Source organism: Peromyscus californicus, unplaced genomic scaffold, assembly GCF_007827085.1.
Source record: "Peromyscus californicus insignis strain IS unplaced genomic scaffold, ASM782708v3 Scaffold_10__1_contigs__length_136768540, whole genome shotgun sequence".
Taxonomy (NCBI): Eukaryota; Metazoa; Chordata; class Mammalia; order Rodentia; family Cricetidae; genus Peromyscus; species Peromyscus californicus.
In genome coordinates, this window is record NW_026294391.1 from 75,970,662 (window position 1) to 75,988,711 (window position 18,050).

The following is an 18,050-nucleotide window of genomic DNA, read 5'->3' on the forward strand; positions in this document are numbered from 1 at the left end:
ATAATCATCATCTGTGAGAACTTCCAATAACTAATTGATATCTTTTCACAGTAAGTCACCATAGCTGCTGTCTAACATATATGAATTGAATTTTTCACTGCCCTAGAGGAACTATTTCTCATATGTATTAATTTCTACAAAGTAATAAAGAGGCAATGTAATGATGAATGCCTTTGGCTGGGAATGCACTGGCATTCTGCCTGAAATAAAAATGTGAAGTTTGCCATTAAAGTGTAATGAAAGTTTCAGAAGATAGTCTCTAGCTTAATTTCACCTACCTTTTAATTCCTTTGTATATTTGAAATATTCAGAATGACATAGAGATACATAATTCCCAACATTTTGGATAGAATTGTGAATATAGCACCAATATACTTATACATCTTATGGGAAATTATTTTCCTTTCTTTTCTTAAGCTGAGCACTCAAACACATTAAACATTCACAAAGAATAACCAAAAGGCTTCCAGGATTCAAAACATATCAATGAATTTCTATCTAGCATGTGGCAGAAATGTGCTTATAAAGTATTACTTTACTAGTTTTTTTTTTCCTATGCCATCCTTTGTAGGTTTACTTTGAAAGCATTCTTAATGTCCCCGAGTTAATAAAGCATCTGTGAAAAGTAAATGTTCAAGATCAGCAATAATGTTTCTAATTGTATCCCATTGTCTTACCTCTAATCATTATCTTCTAAAGATTCATAATTCATTACCCCGCTTGATGTAGCAGAAGATTTTACCAGAACCTTTGTTGCAAACACATTCTGAAGGTCAAATCGGTCAAGCAAAAGTTCATATTTCATGGAATTATTTGATGTACTTATCACCTCCTTGAGGTCTGGCCAACATCTTAGTGATTAAGTTAACTCCTTCAAATAGATTTATATGCTCTGGGAAATGTTTATTTGACTTATCCCTGGAGAACTTTTTTTTTTCATTTTTCTTTATTAAGAAATTTTCTACTCACTCCACATGCTATCCACAGATCCCCCTCCTCCTTCCTCTCACCCACAGCCCTCTTTCCCAAGCCACCCCACATCCCCACATCCCCACATCCCCACATCCCCCCAACCGAGGTCTCCCACAGGGAGTCAGCAGAGCCCAGCACACTGAGCCTAGGCAGGTCCAAGCCCCTTCCCACTGCACCAAGGCTGTGCAAGATGTCACGCCACAGGCACCAGATTCCAGAAGCCTGCCCATAGACCAGGGACAGATCCCGATGCCCCTGCCTGGGTGCCCCCCAAACAGTTCGAGCCAAACAACCATCTTCCATGTCCAGCGGGCCTAGTCCAGTCCCATGGGGGCTCCACAGCCACCAGTCCACAGTTCATGGGCTTCCACTAGTGTAGCCGGTCATCTCTGCACGTCCTTCCATCATGATCTCCACGTCCCTCGCCTGCAGTATCTCTCCTCTCTCTCATCAGTTGGATTCCCGGAGCTCAGCCTGGTACCTGGCCCTGGATCTCTGTATCTGCCTCCATCTGTCACTGGACAAAGGCTCTATGATGACAGCTAGGTTATTTGCTAGGTTGGCCACCAGAGTAGACCGGTCCAGGCACCCTCTGGACCACTGCCAGCAGACCAACTTTTTATATAAGGTCTCTCTCCATTGTTTAACAATTCGGCAATTTTTAAAGATGTTTGGAGGGGATAAGGAGCAGGAATATATGTTAACCATTACATATCTTACAGAAACTAAACTTATAGATGGAATAGGGTTAACAGGGAATAAGGACTATTTCAAAGCTTTTTAAAATTGTGTTTTTAATATTGCTGAATCTCATAACATTCCTGATTTACCCCAGATGTGAAGCCTCTATAGTCCACCACAGTTGCACACAGTTCTGTGTGTTTATCCTCTTTTTTAACATATTAAATTTATCCTCTTACTATCCTAGTCTGTGGCCACGCTCAATAGGAAGGCCAGATGTTTGATAGGAGATAGCCAAATAAAATTTTACTGAAATTGGATTGCAGAATAATAGGTGTAAAAGCTTTACAAATAGCACACAGGGAATAGATTTTATACAGGGGACAGACAAGTTCCCTAATTTGAATCATCAGTGAAATCTGAAAAGTGTTCTGAAGAATACTTAATAAGGTATTCTACCTTTCCCTCTATCTTATTACATAAATAACTTATCCATTGACTATGTCCCATTATTCTCAAGTTTGTTAGATTACAGATGCTTTTGGTCTTCTTGAGTAGCTTTTCAATGGTTTTACCTAAAAATATAAATAGGTCAGAACTCTGATCTCAGAAATTGGTGAGTACTACTTTTTACCATTCTATGTGTTGGCATTAATAAGCCAGGTTTTAGTTATCATTTAAAAAAACATTTTTGTTGTCCTCTCTCATTTTCCTATGCCTCATCCCCAATTCTTCTACAATATATGATACTTTTCAATTGAAAAATTATACTTCAGTGGCTGGAAAAATGGCTAAGCTATTAAGAGACCTTGTTGCTCTTCCAGAGGTTCTGGGTTAAGTTTGGTTCCTAGAACACAAGTCAGACAACTCCACTAAAAGTGATTTCAGTTCCAGGAGATCCGACACCCTCCTCTCCTCTGTCCTTTGTGGACATCAGACAGAATACACATAACATTGCAAATATTCACACAGACACACAAAAATATAACAAAATAAAGATTATGCATCTACTTAGGTAGTCCATTCTTTTTCCAACATCACAAATCCAGGATACCCCTTTAGTGCCTGCATTTAGCAAGTATGTCTTCAACAGTTCTTATTTGTTTACATATCTCCTACTGGTTTTTTCCCAGTAAAATAAAAATTATCTCTGTATAGGTAATGGTTGGAGGTTGCAGCATAGATGTAATATCCAGTTTACTCTGGCAAAAAGTTATTTCCAAAAAGCTAAGGAAAAACAGCAAGCTAGAAATTACAAAAGGGGAATGAAATGAAATTTTCATTTTTTTAAAATATTTATTTCTCACAACATTGTAGGACAAAACAAGATTTTTTGAAGTTCATTGCATGCTTGTGCATACTAGATTAAGCATATACTGTCTCGATATATTTTTCATGTCAAGAGCACTCCATGCTATACCCTAATATCAAGCAATGTAAAAATAGAATGGCCCTACTCAGAGTCAAAGTTTCCAGAGGAGGCTACACCAAGACACCAGTCAATCCAAATTTCAGAATTAAAAGAGAGATGATATTCATCTTATAGAGTTATCTAAATTCAAATTGTTTGGAACAGAAAGTGGTTCATATTTTAGAGATTTATGTTTTTAGAATATTCTTTTACACATTACTCGTTGAGCATTCATAATCTAAAAATCAAAAATCTAAAATGTAACAAAATCTAATATGGTCCAAAATCTAAAACTTTAACATATCATATGAGGCTAGAAATAATTTTAGATTTTAGAGCAATTTCAGATTTTCAGAATATGGATACATAGTTGAATTAGTTATGATGCTGATAAGACAATTTATGTTCTTTAGCAACTTATTTATATGCTCACTTTTCTTAGTTCTTCAAACAGGTCATTTTGATCTTTTTGTTTTATTATTTATTTTTCTATATGTGTATGAGCATTTTGCGTGCATGTATTCAGATGCAGCTTGTGTCCAGTGCCTGTAGGAGCTATAAGACAGTGTTAGATCTGCTGAAACTGGAGTTACATAGAGTTATAAGTTGCTATATGGGTCCTAGTAACTAAATTCAGTTCATCTGCAAGAGTAGCAAGTACTCTTAAGCACCAAGACATCTATCAATCCCCATGCGAATCCTTTTAAAATCTTCACATGCATGTTTTTACTATTCATAGAACATTTCACAACAAATCCCATCCTGGACATGTGGACACACATGCACATACATGTCTAACAGCACTTCCTCAGAAAGGAAATTTTTCAACATCACACTATATTGCTCTTTATTTTGTTGCACCAAAACATTTTTATAAAGTTTGCCTTTCATCCTTCATACAGTTCCATGAAACTCATGCTCATATGTAGATATATGTATCAGCATGTTAAAGTCTATTTTCAGCATTTCACTCTAAATTACAGAGCATTTCTTTGTTTTACAGTATAAAGCCAGGAGTAAGAGCTATGTATTTACAACAATTTATTGAATTTGACAATGCATGGATGATTCATTTTAGTTACCATTTTATTACCTTACTTCGAAATAATTAGCATGATATCAGTATTATTTTATGGAATGACTAGTAGGCTTTGGTCATTTTACTTACAAATAAACTAACCTTTATTTATTTTTCCTTTTATTGAAAATAGATATTTTTTCACACATAATGTATCATGATTAAATATTCCCCTGCCTTTACTCTTCCCAATTCCTCCCCAAACTTCTCCCATATGGACCCACTCCCTTTCTGTCTCTCATTAGAAAACAAACAGGCTTCTAAAGGATAACAATAAAATATAATAAAATCAAACAAAAATTAACATATCAGAGTAGACAAACAGAAGGAAAAGAGTCCAAGAAAGGGCACAGGAATCAGGGACCCACTTGTTCACATCCTCAGGAATCCCATCAAAACACTAAAATATATATTCAGAGTACCTGGCATAGCCCCATGTGGCCCTTGTTCATGCTATTTCAGTCCCTATTAGCTCATTTGAACTTTGGTCATGTTGATTTACAGGACCTCATTTTCTTGGGTCCTCCATCCTCTCTGGCTCTTACATTCCTTCTGCCTGCTTTTCCTTGCAATACACTGAGTTCTGAGGGGAGAGATTTGAAGGAGATGTTTCACATAAAACTGTGTGTGTTCCACAGTCTCTCTCTTTGTATAATATCTGGCTATGGGTCTCTGTATTTGTTCCCTTCTCCAGCAGGAAGAAGCTTCTTTGATGATGGCTGAGCAAGGAACTGATTTATGATTATAGTAGAATATCATTCATAGATAAATTAACTCTTAAATATAGAGGAACAGGCTACTGGCTTGTGAAAAATAGTTTCCTTTAGTGAACAAAGTAAACACTGATTATATATTTTACTAATACTGAACTAAAATATTCAAGAAAAAATTTCCTCAGAAATTTCCACATTGCCAATTAGGATAATTGTGCCCCATTCACTGCTGCATTCCGAGAGCTCTGAGCAATGCATGACATTCTCTGGGTAGGAACACAATAAATATTTATTGAATGAGTGCATGAATCGTTATTTGCCTTATCTAGCATATTCTCCTCTCAGTGTATTAGCCATTATTCTTCCAAAACAAAAAAATCTCTTTATGTTATATTTATTCAACCTATTTTTGAGGCTACATTCTATTATTAAATCATTTATTAATTATTATATGGAAAATATTTATCTCATGCTAATCCAGAAGACATTCATGCATTTACTCTTTCTTTGGAACATGAATATCACATATCCTTTTTGCCTCACTCTAATGTCTAATTACTATCAGCAGATTTTTTGTATCTTAACATTTATACTTGTTTTTATAGTATATCTACTTGAAAACATTCATCCCCTGTGCCCCAAAATAATGCAAGAACTAGATAAAATTACTCATACTAAAAATATATTTGGTAATTATGGAACAGATGTCAAACCATCTCTTGTTTCTATGAACTAAGAAACATCAAAATTGCCCTATTAATACTTTAGGAATATAGGATATTAGAAAGCAAATATATGCAATTTGAAACTGTCTTCATCAATACTGTCATTATTTTGGAAGCCTTGCTATTAATAAAGGGCTAGAACAATGCAACTTCAAAAATCAAATAATCAAAATGACAATATTTAAATCAAGTTTGTTCTGTGGCTGTCCATGTGATACCAAGGAGATATGTGACTTTACAAAAGTCACTTCTCATTTAGAGTAAGGGTAGCGAAGGGTAAGGTAAAATACCCCAAAACTTCATGTAAGCCCATAAGTACACAAATATTTACCAAATAAGAATCACATGCTTTTTAAACTAAGGTTTTGAATTTTATAGATTATATAATTAGTTGGTACCTTGTTTGGGAGTACATATTTATTGGTATTTTCATAACTATCTCTAAAAGTCATCACTATTACCCTTTAAATAGATTATGACAGATAAGAAATGTAGTGAGAAGTTTTCCTGTGTCCCAGCCAGCAGGCAGTCAGGACAAATCTCTCCCACTCATGACCGCCAAGTAAACACACAGAGGCTAATATTAATTATAACTGCTTTGCCATTAGCTCAGACTTATTACTGACTAGCTCTTACATTTAATTTAACCCATAATTCTTATTTATGTTTAGTCACGTGGCTTGGTACCTTTTCTCAGTTCTGCCTTGTCATCTTGCTTCCTCTGTGTCTGGCTGGTGACTCCTGACTCAGCCTTCCTCTTCCCAGAATTCTCCTCTCTGCTTATCCCCCCCGCCATACTTCCTACCTGGTGACTGGCCAATCAGCATTTTATTTATCAACCAATCAGAGCAACACATATTCACAGCATACAGACAACATCCCACAGTAATGAAAGGAAATATTTTTAGTATCAGTACAGTTTTACAGCTATAATTAAACAATTTGAGAGAAAACCAGAAAATTGCTCATCATCACAAAAGCATTAGGTGTGTAGTGTTGCTTAATTCAAGTCATCTGTTTCCACTTAAACACTTTGAATAGACTCCCTACCTCTAACAAGGCATGATTTAGGGCACGAAGCTGCTAATCAACCTAATACCCAGTTCTCTGTTCCTCGATTATTTACTCCACTGGCAGTCAATTTCATTAACCCCCCTCCTGTGTTATAATTTGCTCTGCCACATGTTCAGGAAAAAATATTTTCTAAGTGTACAATTATGTGACCATAGTAAATGACAAGTATTTTCAGAAATTCACCAAGGAGAGGAACTCTTGACACCTAACCTATTTGAGCTAACTTTAAAATAATGAGGATTTCTATTAGTCTATTTGCATGAGAATTTTAAACTTTCAGATTCCCATTAAAAACATACTGATAGCTAAGAACTTGGCACATCAGGGCATCTCATGATATTTGCATTTCAGAAATGGATCTTATAACACAATATTGAGGAAAAATTCTACAGCACAGTGCAGAATTCAGGCATCCAGTGCCTTAGTAAATATCAGCAATACTGATTTTATCTAAAAGATGTAGCAGTTCTAGCTATAATTGGGTTATGTCCTTACCAACTGAAGAGTTTAACTGCCTCTGTAGGGTTGAAAACAATTACTGGGGGCTTTTCAATGTATGTAGTCACTGGAGGGAAAATTACCTAGTGATTTGAGGCTTAGTAAAGATAGGCCCAAAGCAGGTACTCTGTGGGACAGCTGCCACCCACAGAAGAATGCCCTTGTAAGCTTATCTAACAACTAGGCTGTATCATAGAATTTTTCCAACTACACAGGCACTAAATGAAACATATAGACAGATATATGACATTATGGCTTTGTCTATTTCAAAATTAGTCAAATGATAAAACTGTCAAAGAATCTACAGTTTTCTCTACGTGTTTAGGTCATCTGAGTAATAGTTTAAACTGCTGAACAATTTTTTTCAGACTCTCCCTCAACTCATTTGATTAGATACATCTTGCAAAAAGATATGAATAAAGGCACTATGAACAGCAATGAATAAAGATGACATTCTTGTCCCCTCAAGTTGCATAGAATCTATTAGAAAGATATATAAACAGATTCAACATGTGCCAAGAAGTAGGTAAAGGATATTATGGCAATACTTAGGCAAGCATTCAAACAGTGTGGATTGTTCAGAAAGACTACCTAGGAAAGGATAATTTAAGCTGTGTCTAGAAAAATTGCTAGTTTGCAAATTTGTTGGGTGAGAAATTAATGTATTTAAAGGAGAGTAATCATCACACATAAAACGAAGGGGGTAGCATGAACAATTAGTTGAAGATAATATACACAAGACCATATTGCGATAACAGCTTAATTTTAAGGACTAGATCATAGAAATGAGCCTGTTTCTTCTTATCTGCCTTTTTTCTGAGTCAGAAGAAAACAGTGACAATTAGTTGAGGAGTCTGAATAATTAAATACATAACACAGTTACAGTAAAAAGTAGAGGAGACAAGAGGGTCAATTCCAGCTCTAGTGTAAGAAATACTTTCCAAGATGTTTTTTTTTCCTACTTGAAGAGCTTTTCTTGTATGTTAATGTTGTGTGCAATTGATTATTTCATTGAAATTGCTGTCCTGTTTTCCTCTCAGAAATCTGAATTCACTCTGGAGATAAGAGATAAAATGTGTTGATTAGGCAAACTATTTTCTTCTATCTTTCTCATCTTTACTTCCTTCTCTCTCTTTCCTCATTTTTCAAAAACATTATAAAGCAAATCAGAAGTTCATAAACACCAGGTGAACCAATAAAATGAAGTAAAGGTAAAGGAGACTATTAAATAAAGGAGAAAAGAGAGCAATGAAGAGAGAATTAAAAGTGCCATATTAGCAAGGAAAGGATGCCATGAAACTCTATACAATATGAAAAATAGAACACAGTATTGACTCTAAGCTTTCTAGTATATATGAGGAAAGATACTGTTACATGACTACCGTTGCAAAGATAAACCATAATTCAGTAGAAGCACAACTTATTCCGTCCTGTATTTCTCCCATGTAAAGACGGTGTATTGAGTTCAATGGAGTTCATCAGAAGCTTGAGTAAATATAAAATTGTGAAGAAAGAAGAAAAAATTATAGCCTAATGCAATGATTAATGCTAAAATCTTTATTAAATGTTTACTATCTACCAATGAATAAATAAATTTACAGTAGCTTTATCTATGACTATCTCAATATTTTCTAAGTGTTCTAAATAGGTGATTCCTTTTTATCAAGATATTAGCCCGGTCTCGGTTCGATTACTTCTATAAGTGTTGTGAAATTCTATGAAGTCTTCACAAAAGGAAAAATGGATTGTGATTACTGCTCAATACTGTTTTCTGGCAAAATATACCAGGCCTTTATGCCTTTGAACTCTCCTCTGAGGTGACCTGTATCTCTCCATTTGCCTTGTATCTACCAGGCTGTCTGCACTGTAACTCGGGATTTAAAAATGAGCACTTATGCTGTAGAACAGAAAAGGATGTAATACACTGATGAGATACTGGTGTATTACTCAGTAGCTTTCCTATAGGGTGGAAGTAAATTTAAGTAAGAGAATAAGATAGGTGGTGGATGTTGTGGATCTGTTGTTGCTTTCTACCGCAGTAAATGGTATGGCATCAGTATTAGGTACCAAAGTCGTTAATTCCCTTGAAAAGTAATGAGAAGTACCGGTATTATACAGAATGAAGGTACACCTATATAATCCTAAAACACTTCTTCAATGCAGCAGTCACAATATATTCTAAGATCAGTATCTCCACTGATGACAGGGTAATTCAGAAAAATCAAATTTATTACCTAAAAAGGTATTTTTTAAAACAGTTCTGCGCATTTGAAGAAAAAAATTTGATTCAAAGGTATAAAGATATCTATCAACTCTCAGCACCTTACAGGGCAAAGCTTCAGGCAAAATCCTGTCACAATTAGATATGTTGCAGTAAAATAAGTGTGTTTCACTTGTCACCTTTGTTCTATGGTTCTTTCAGAGAGAATTGTCATATGGCTTGTCGATATTTCAATCCTAAGAAGTCATTACTTTTGAAAATTAAACTTAGATCATTAAAATGGGCAAAATATGAATTGTAAATCAGGGACAGCTACTTATACCCTGGAATTTAAAACTGGCTATTACTATATAAGAAGACAATATAGATGCATCTTCAACAATCCTTAAGAAAACAAAGTTTGTGGAATGTGAGATCGCTGGGTGAAGCAACCTCAGTATCCCTTGCAATAGCAAATAATGTACTTACTTTGGAAGGGACCCAAGCAACGTTTTTCTCTTCCAGATACATATATTTCCTGAATATGTAACTTAGTTGCAGGGTTCTGAATGTGCTCACTTACCATATTTTAATGTAGAAAACAACTAAATATCTTTTTCAGTCAATAATACTTTTCACTGTTTGTAGAGCATTATGAAGACTAAATTTTAAAGGTGACTCATGTAAAGAAATGTTACAATAAATAAAAACAAGTCCCAATAAAACCCATCATCATAATTCTCACATAAATTTCATGGGTAGTTGTCAAGGTGATGGGGACATTTCCCATGGCAGATTTGTAGGAAAACAGTTCTCAGGGGACTGACTGTTCTGTAGTATGATTGTTTCTCTCATTAAAAGTTGTCATTCTGTAACCTGCTATAGGTTCCTTATCTTTTCTGGTAGCAAGTTACATGCTTAAGAAAGCAACTCTTTCAGTGACCTAACTACTATATAACTGTAAGGCACATTTCATTCTTGTGATTCTTCCTGGATACAGGTAAAGCTAAAGGATTTCTAGACTGATATGTACTGTAAGCACCTGGGCACCTTGGTTAAGCTACCAAACTGTACATGGCTGCTTATCACCACCCATGTTGATTTTGAATAATGAGAATGTCAAATTGATGTACTGAAACTTGAATTTCTAGCCCTGATATGAATTGCAGATAGTCTCTATTTTTTTTTAAAACAGATTAATAAATTCCCCACTATGACTCAACCTTTTGACTTATGTTAACATTGTTGAAGCCAGCTGGCATCAGGTAAACCTGGATGCTTGTCTTGTTTGAGTATCAGTTTGAAAGCAACCAGGTTGTGCAGAGAGGGAAGAAAACATATAGCAGATGGGATTTTCAGAAACCCCATGATCTTTCCTCTCATGAGGATTCCACTTGAAACAAAGGATAAAAATTCTGAAAAAAATAAGAGTCATAGTGTACTAAGGCATCCAATTTCCAGTTAAAAAGAGCATAGATTTGTGAAGATTGCCAAAGTTTTTTTTACCAGGCAATGAATTATTTAATGTAGATATTGATTTGATCTCTGATCATCAAATCTAACTTGCTTTCTCCACTTAACACATTATTTTCCTTCCTTGTTGGTAATCCCTGCTGTGTTAAAGTAGGAATTAGGCTTCTAGTCAGTAAAGAGTCTTCTAAGCTCAATATTTTACCTTGTATTTCCTTATATTTTGGACTTACTGCCATCTTTCAAAACTCCTAACTGTAGTGACTGGCCCATCTATTCTCAAATCACTGCCCATTACCAGTTCACTGCCTTTTTTCTTGTGTACAGGTTGAACAATTTTCTTAAGTGGCCACTAGAAGGCACCTCATGCATAACAAAGTCCCTTTTGAACTATAAAATAACGACCAAATTTTTCACCTGTGACAAGGAGGTGCCCATTACAGTATTGCTCCAGGCTCTCTAGCACCATACTATAATGTTGGAATAAGTCTTCAAAGTGTCATACTTGTAACACTCATGTGAACTCCATTTTAATGTGTCACAAGATGAGGCTCAGGTTCACTTCTCCAATTCATCCAAAAATGTCTTTAGGTCAGTGTCAGTGTCTCAACTTGCATAATCAGAAATCTAAAATCCCTTTGCACAAATTTGCAGCAACTTTAAGGAATAAAGTTTGGTGGTATTAGAGATTTTTGTGTATAAGTGTATAGAGTAAGACCTTGCAAGGGAGTGTATCCTATGAGTAGAGTAAATGGTGATATTCTCATCCACTCATGTGAGTTAAATCCCTAATACAGAGTCTAGAACACACAGATGAGTTCATAGCCACATCTCATGCCCAATTTTCATTTTTTTATCCTTCAGAATGATCTAGATTCTGCCTATATTTTTTTTCAGTTTCCAATACCCTAGTCCGTTTCTAAAGCCTTAGTTTTCTAAATCTTCTTTCTGCTCCCATACTTTCCCTCTGAAATCTATTCCTCACGTTACAGCCAAAGTGAAAGTATGAAACACAAAATATTAATACCTTTCAGCTGGTGGAAGGATGCACACCAACATCTTTGATTTGATTTCTGATGACCTCAAATGATTAATCCTTTTGCTCTAGCCTGAAATCCCTAAATCTCCTCATACTTTTTGGTGCTCAAGCCACGCGGGCCATTAGCCAGTTTTTGCACTTTTCATGATCTTTATTCCTTGGGGATTTTCTATGTGCTGCTCCTCCTGCATTGGCTGCACTTCCATTTCCAGCTTCTGCTTCATCTGTTTAACTTCCATTTAACATTCATATTTCTGCCCAGATGTCTTTAAGGAATTATTTCTTAGTCATCCCCCTTCCCTGTACCCAAAAAGATCATATCCCTGTGCTCTGTATTATAATAGCTCTGGGTACCTTTCCTTATTATCAGCTCCATTATAATCAACATTTTATATTTAGATTGATGTCTGCCTCCTTTGTTAGGCTATTAACTAAAGGAATGAGCTATATTAAATCACAATTTTAAGTCCAAAGCCACAAAGTATAGGACTCAATGTGGATTCATAAATTGATGAAGGGAAGAATAAATCAGTAAACAAAAAACTAGATACCCAAAAGAAGCTGTTAGGCACTAAATGCTAATCTACACTGAGTCATGATTAAACAATCTTTCAACTGCATGTGTGGTTTCTACAAACTTGTAATGGATTTTCCAGGAGATACAGAGTTTTAATCAAACACAGAAAAATAACCCAAGTATCATCTATTACTCTTATTTTTCAATTACAAATGAAAGCAAAGACACAGAAAGAAAATGAGTTTGTACTATTTAAGAAATAACAAGAGCTCAAGGAAAATCTTCTAAAAGTTAAAATGATAGAAAAACAAATTAGGTACATTTATAGTTTGGACTCTTGCAAATATTATGAAAACATCATTCACTGAGACAAATTTCATGTATAAGCCAGTAAAAAGCTAATAAGTATAATTGTGTATTGCATAGGAAATAGCAGATGGAACTAATTGGCTTGACTTTTAATGTTTTAAAATATGGTCATTTATTCATCATAGACAAATACTTGAAACAAACCAGTATGCAGCTAAATGAGAATGGCTAAGTAAATTGTATTATATACATACAATACAACACTGTTTGGCAGCAAAGATAAGGGGACTGTTGATGCACAAAAGCAATCTACAAAATTATAAAACCTTTTCCAATCTTAAAAAAAATCACCTTTGACAAATTAGAAATAAAAGGAAAGTATGCCAATATAATAAAGCCTATATATGCTCAATTGTGAAACAATCAAAGCTTTTTCCTCTAGGATCAGAAGTAAGATAATTTTCTCTACTCAAGGAAATACCAGAGTTACTAAGGTAGAAACAGAAATAAAAGCCAGGAATCCAATTTGAACAAGAGAATTAATCTTTGTTTATAGATGGCATGATCTTGCATGTGAAAAACCCAAAAGTACACAAAGGTATACTAAACCATTTAAAGAACTTGCAAAATTGTAGGCACAATGTTATGATCATCCTATGTTCACTAAAGTAATAATAGGAATAGGAAAGTAAGAAAGAATACACTTATAGCAACATCAAAAAGAAAGAATAATCACTTCAGATTAAGCTCATCCGAGAAAAAAAATAGACTAAAAGCTACAAAACTTCTGGGGAGCAAAGAAATAAATTAACGAGCTTTTTAGAGCCCAGTGCCTACAGTGGGACACCTTGTGCAGCCGTGGTGCAGTGTGGAGGGCTTGGACCTGCCTCAACTGAATGTACCAGGCTTTGCCGACTCCATTCCCCGTGGGAGACCTTGACTTGGAGGAGGTGGGAACGGGCGGTGGGTTGGGGTGAAGACTGAGGGGTGGGAAGAGGGAGGAGGGGGGATCAGTGGTTGGTATGTAAAATGAATAGAAAATTTCTTAATAATAAAAAAAATTGAAAAACATTCACTCTGTTCATGTAATTGAAAATTTACTATGGGTAAAATGTCAGAATTATCCAAAATAATCTAGATTCAATGAACTTCCTATCAAAATACAAACAGCACTTTCTGCATACATATTAAAATTCATATGAAAACCAGAAGAATTCTAAGTACACAAAATGATATTAAACAGAAGGAACAAATTTGGAGGTCTCATATTTTCCAACTCAAGACCTATTAAGAAAGCCAGGTGTAGTAGAGAGCATTCTGTAACCCCAACACTTGATAGATGGAGGCAAGAGCATCAGATTTCAAGGTAATAACAGACTACACAATGAGTTTGAAGACATTCTGAGCTGGAAGAAAATGAATGATTAATTAATTATAGTAAAATTATATTACTCAAGAGATTGTCATAGTAGCATTAACACAGTCATATAAACCAAATAATAGGCATTCCAAAAATAAACACATATATCAAGAAGTATATGACAAAAAGTGATGTTATCTATGTGGAAAAGAATGAAAATAAATTCTTAGCTTACCCAATATACAAAAATCAAGCTTAAAAAATTGAAAGATCTAAGTGAAAGACCTGTGAAAATATTACTTCCAGGAAAAAAGAAAGGAGATAATAGTCATGGTATTTGATCTGGAAATGATCTGGAATATGATATACTCAACCTTCAATATTTAGGACAAATATTTAAAATCATCACTTTATAAACAAAATGGTTTATCTTTAGTCATAAATTTCAGTTATCTCAATTCATGATATGTCAGCTTCATGGTTTGGAAGCTTGAGAAGAAGCACTACATTATGGTCACAGTATATGACAGATCAAAACGTTCCCCTCTTGACCAAAATGGAGAAAAAGAGAAACTTGGGTTTTTATTTTTTGTTTTTTAATTTAAAATCTTTCAGGTTTCCACGAGTGATAATATTTTTGTAGAAAACACTGTTTATATTTTAATAGGAACTCCATCGTGCTCTCAAGAGGCTACTTAAAGTTTAAAAAGAGATCATGTAGTTCAGGACACACTGGCCCTAAATATGACATCCCAGTCTAGCAAGCAATTTTAACTGGAGGAAATAGAAAAATACACATATGTGAGACCTCAGAGCTGACTTTCACCCATCCACCTTGTCTCCTAAAAGGGATCATTGAAATTAGAATTCCCCTTGCCAAGTTTCCCATGAAGAAGATCCACAATCTTTATTCCAGGGCAATCCTCCCTGCAGGGGACCCCTCCCTTTGAAGGAAACAAAAGAAGGTTAAGACAGAGAAGAACCTTAACACCCAGTCCTTTCTAAACAACAACTCCCCATACAGTTTATAGACATTAGAGCATGTCCCCTTGTCTTCCAAACATACTTGTATATACATTCTACAAAATTCCACAGTTTTTTGTATTTATTCAGGTCATTAAAGATTCTCATGTAATAGATAACATGCCAAATAAATGTGTAAGTTTTGCTCTTGTCAACTGTCTTTCAGTATAGAGGAATAAACATGAACCTTTGCATGGTGCATAAAATATTTTCCCTTTCCTTCTTTAAAAAATCAAAAGTATATTTGCAACTGTGGGAGAGATGACGACTTTATGAAAAAAAAAGGCAGGCAAGTGATTTAAGGAAATTGTTGTCCTTGTTATTATATTACAGACGTTTACAGCTGCTGATTTACATAGGTATTAAATTTTGTCAGAAGACATTTTGTACATATGATATGTGCATTTCACTATGTAAATTTTACCTCTTGAAAGGGAACATGAGTAAATATTTAACTTCACTTAATGATATGTATTCTGTGCAGTTGAGTGTACAGATATCAGCAACTTCAAAATGTGCCAAAATATATCAGACTTTGTGTCTGAATGAATGAATGTAAAGTGCTCATATAAGTGATAAAACAAATATGTTAAATGTTAGTTGTAGATTACAGGTGACCAGTGTACAGACTATTATATAATTCCTCGATTTTTTTAAATTTATATTTCAATTTTTTAAATGAAGTGTAACGAAGGTTACAGTGAATGTACCTAGAGGACACACTTATGAGAGCCCTTATTATACCTTATATACACCCCAACTGCATTTTTTATCCGATATGGCTTTCATTAGTTTTATCATCCTAATTTTCACACTATACTATATACATTGAAGAATGAGTCAATGTAACCTACCTTTTCCTGAAGCAAAACTCACTGTCATGTAGTTTATAATTTACAAAGAAGTGAGCAGTACACTGCTATGCATTCATTCAGTTGAGAAACATTACCTTGGTTCTCAGAGCTTTCATTCTTGTGTGCTTTCCGTGATTCACAGTACCATGTATGTGCTTTACCTACATCCCTTCATTTCAACTTTCAGACCGTTCACAGATTTTGAGCTATTGCTTAAGTAGTAAGAGTAAAGTGTCGAAGCAGAGTGCTAGAGAGGTCTCCAGAAATCCACAAAGATACCTCCAACTGTAGACTACTGGCAATGGTCAAGAGAGTGCCTGAGCTGACCTGCCCTGGTGATTGGATGGCGGAACACCCTAGCTGTCATAATAGAACTCTTATCCAGTGTCTGATGGAAGCAGATGCAGAGATGCACGGCCAAGCCCAGGTGGAGCTCTGGGATTCCAATCGGCAAGAGAGATGTTGAGACCCTGGTTGGAGGAAGCACAGGGACAAATAGCCAAACTAGTGGAAGCACATTAACTGTGAACCAAAGGCAGAGGACCCCCCATGGAACTGGACCAGGCCCTCTGGGTAAGTGAGACAGTTGATTAGCTTGAACTGTTTGGGAGGCCCCCCGGGCAGTGGAGCCAGGACCTGTCCTTGGTGCATGGGCTGACTTTTTGGAGCCTGGGGCCTATGCTGAGACACTTTGCTCAGCCTTAGTGTAGGGAGGAGGGGACTGGACCTGTCTTGGCTGAGTCTGCAAGGCTGGGCTGACTCCACAGGGGAGACCTTGCCTTGGAGAGGTGGGAGTGGGGGGTGGATTGGGGGGAGGAATGGGAGATGGGAGGAGGGAGGACGGGGGAATTCATGGCTGTTATGTGAAATTAAGTTAATTATAAAATAAAAATACTATAAAAAAGAGTAAAGTGTCTTTTACTTTACTAAGTAAGTTACCTAAGATTAGCGCAAGCCAATTAGTGGTAGAATTGGTGTCTGGCTTGTAACTCAGAAATCCATTTTCTCAACCAATTTAACCTCTGATCTGACTAAAAAATTCAAGATTTCTTTCTTTTTTTTTTTTTTTCTTGGTGAAGTTTTGGAATCAGTGGCACAAAGAGAAATGAGTCTGTGGTCAGTGAGGAAGACCAGGTAACAATTAACAATTAATTGCTTATATCTAGAAAAATCATAATGGCCAGCCTGTCTATTCAGTAAGCTGTATAGGAATTCGAAGGCTCTTTCTACTAAGGGTACACATACATACATATATACATACACATACACACACACACACACACACACACACACACACACACACACACACACACACACAATTCCCAAGTTAACTGCATTCATCAGTCAAGGAAATCAAAGAAAAAGCATTTTTTTCCTCTTTAGCTGTGCTGGCTCTATTGGGGAGGGCACTTGAGTGCATTCTTTTGTAAATGATTGCTTTGCCTCAGGAGAGAGATTAATTGGTTTCTATGGTCAGCTACCCTTCTTAGAGAAAAATCTGTCAGGAGAAGAGAATAGAGAAAGCAAACTCTCTCTCTCTCTCTCTCTCTCTCTCTCTCTCTCTCTCTCTCTCTCTCTCTCTTTCTCTCTCTCTCTCTCTCTCTCTCTCTCTGTGTGTGTGTGTGTGTGTGTGTGTGTGTGTGTGTGTGTGTGTGTGTGTCCCTTTTTTAAAGCAGTACTGAGAATTTTGGAAGAAAATCCCTGTGTGCATATGTGGCAAGCTTCTTATTCATCTTAGCCTGCATAAAAATTGGTTTCAAAATTGGTATAGACAGGTTGGTAGATTTTGCAGTGTCTAAAGGAATAGATTTCTCTAATTATATTAATTTATATTTAAAAATAAACTTTAGTACAGTAATTAAAATTAATTGAGTACATACTCTGAACCGAGCTATATACTTCAAGTTTTACAAGATTCTGTATTAAAATTTCACGAGTTTATGAAGATAACATATTAGTCACACCATTCAAATGAAAATGTATATCATCAACATAAAATACTTCCTTAGCATCACAGAGGAAGTGGTGGCACTCACATTGCCCAGATAACATAGTTTGGAGTCCACATAATGAATTTTCGTAATACCAAAAACATTAATTCAGTCCTAGCCTACAAGAATTAAGAA

General features: G+C 35.6%; 1 long non-coding RNA gene across 2 annotated transcripts in view; it reads right to left on the reverse strand.

The window, feature by feature from the left end:
* The window catches only part of LOC128108548 (uncharacterized), a 188,141-nt gene that overhangs the window by 36,827 nt on the left and 133,264 nt on the right, over positions 1–18,050 (reverse strand). The window contains exon 11 of one of the 2 annotated variants that reach the window (XR_008217513.1): positions 1,959–16,394. The exons of the other annotated variant lie outside the window; for it this stretch is intronic. This is a non-coding gene — a long non-coding RNA (uncharacterized LOC128108548). Of the gene's footprint in view, positions 1–1,958; positions 16,395–18,050 lie in introns of those variants that run through there. 2 annotated transcript variants of the gene reach the window in all.